The sequence below is a fragment of the Centrocercus urophasianus genome, unplaced genomic scaffold (genome assembly GCF_019232065.1).
Source record: "Centrocercus urophasianus isolate 14NV4802_14NV808 unplaced genomic scaffold, USGS_Curo_1.0 seq_19, whole genome shotgun sequence".
NCBI lineage: Eukaryota > Metazoa > Chordata > Aves > Galliformes > Phasianidae > Centrocercus > Centrocercus urophasianus.
Window position 1 is genome coordinate 14634955 of NW_024884744.1, and position 2304 is coordinate 14637258.

The following is a 2304-nucleotide window of genomic DNA, read 5'->3' on the forward strand; positions in this document are numbered from 1 at the left end:
AGGAAAGTAAATACTACAAATGAGCTTAAGCAAATAAAACATGCAGTGAAGTCAGCCTGGGAACAAGGGCCAGATCCAAACTGTCAACGTGCAGACATCCCTGGTAGGAGGGATACAGGGCTGGGCACTTCTCAGTGACACCCACTGGCAACAGGCACAGACTGAAATACTGAAAACTGTGTTCAAACATAAGTCTTCCTTACAGTGAGGGAGGTCCACCATTAGAGTAGTTTGCCTAGTGAGGGATCTTTATGCCTGGGGATGTTCATAGCCCACGTGGACAAGAGCCTGAGTGGCCTGCTGCGCTTTACCCTCTCTTGATTTACTGCCAGAATATTCTATCATGTGAACCCCTCTGATGTTAATTGTGCAGCCTGAATTCTCACAGGTTCACTGTCAAAGCAGGGGGATATTTATATGTAAAAAGCAAGGATACATTCTTCTCCTTGGTCTGCTGGTGTGTGCTTACCTAACTGAGAAGTGTGGTGTTTCAGACCGTCGGAGCTCAGAGGGGGGGAAAAAAAAAAAAAAAAAAAAAAAAAAAAACCCAGTCATTCTGAGATGTAGTCTGGTGTGATGTAATCTATCTCCAAAAAACAAAACTGCTTGAAAATATGCTGGAAGTGTTGGTTATTGTCTGTTCTACTAGACAAAATATGTGAATTGGAACATAAAGTTTGAAAACTCTTCTGCGGCGCACAGTGGATTGCCCTGAAAAACAGCCAAGAACAACCAAAAGTTAATGTGTCTGTTGGGTCGGTCTTGTTGCTATTGAAGAGAAAGGAGGTAAACAGAGCACATGCTGTGGACAGGACTGCCTTCTGCTTTCATCCTGAGCTCTGCGTCCTTGTGCAACACTACACATCAGGTGGATTTTGTCCTCTGTCAGGAGATCGTTCCATTTGTATGATCTAGTGCTTGCTAAATGCATCAGAATCCTTTAGAAGACAAAGAATGGGGCATAGCAAATGGAAGTTATTACTTAATAGCCTTGTCTATTATGTGCAAAATATCTAATTAAAACTGCATGTTATTCGGTGCACAAACATTCACTCCCATGCCTCTGGAGGACAGGGAAAGGAGGTTTAGGAGCTCTCCTCTTGCCCTAGCCTTTGCACTGCAACATGGCTGCAGTAGTAGCCACAGTTCTGCCCAATGGGCAGTCTCACTGTGCCATGAATGGGGAACTAACTTCCCATCATCCTGTTCCAAGATGTAGTAACTGTCTCAAGGTACAAGGAATGGAATTATTTTCAATACAAACGTTTGTTTCTGTCATGGCAAACTACTGTGTATAGGAAAGCATGAGATCACATCAGTGGTATGGCATGGGTTACTGTCTGCTCACACCTTTGGTCTCAGCAGGTGGATTCTGCTCTTGCATTACAAAGCATCATTGTGTGGATGCCTTTAAATGATGCTGTGGTTTGGGTCAGCTGGAAGATGGTTAGCGGCACGGCCTGCATCCCCTCAGATCTCTACATGAGTGCAAATGTGTCGGGCAAGCCTTTCTATTCCGAGCTGCCGAGTGGCAATCTCAGACAGCTGTACAGCCACGAGATCCTTCGCAGCAAAGCTGGTAACGGCAGTAGAAGTCTCTGTGTTCTGGAGAAATAGCATGGAGGAGACCCTGCCCTGAGCTCTGCGAGACGGAGCGGGAGCTGCCCTGCAGGTGGCAGCATTGAGCAGCGCATCTCCCGGAGCTGGCTTGCGGCACTTGTTTCCTACTCGGCGGCGGGAGGTACGCATGCAGCACGTTTCAGCCCTCTAAGCTGCAGAGCGCGTTGGCTATTCGGTTCTATTTAGCGCAGAACGATGCGGGAGAATAGACAGCTGCTCGGGGAAAAGAAATTAAAAGAGATTCCCTCAGCTAGGAACACCCACCCGATGTTTCTGCCCCATGGGGCTCCGTGCCTCGGCGGGGCCGAACCTCCCCGGCGCTATTCGCGGCACGGCGGAGGAGGGGCAGCCGCGCTCGAGCCACGTAAGAGCCGGAAACGCTCCCGAGGCGCAGCGGCGCTCGGCCCGGCTCGGCGCTCGGACCTGCCCTGCCGCGAGGCGAAGGAGGGCGGATCCCCGCCTCGCGCCGCAAGCTCGCCACACTGCAGAGGCCGCCGCTGGCGCTTATAAATAACACGCCGTCGAATGGCATCTACGCCTCCTTACTACGCGCCTCGGCGCGGCCCCACCTCCCCGCCGCCGCCGTGACTGACGGGCGGACGCACCAATGCGGGCGCGGCCTTCGGCGGGCGGTGCGGCTCGGGGCCGGGCCCGGCGGTGGCGGCCCCCGCGGCCGCGCTGACT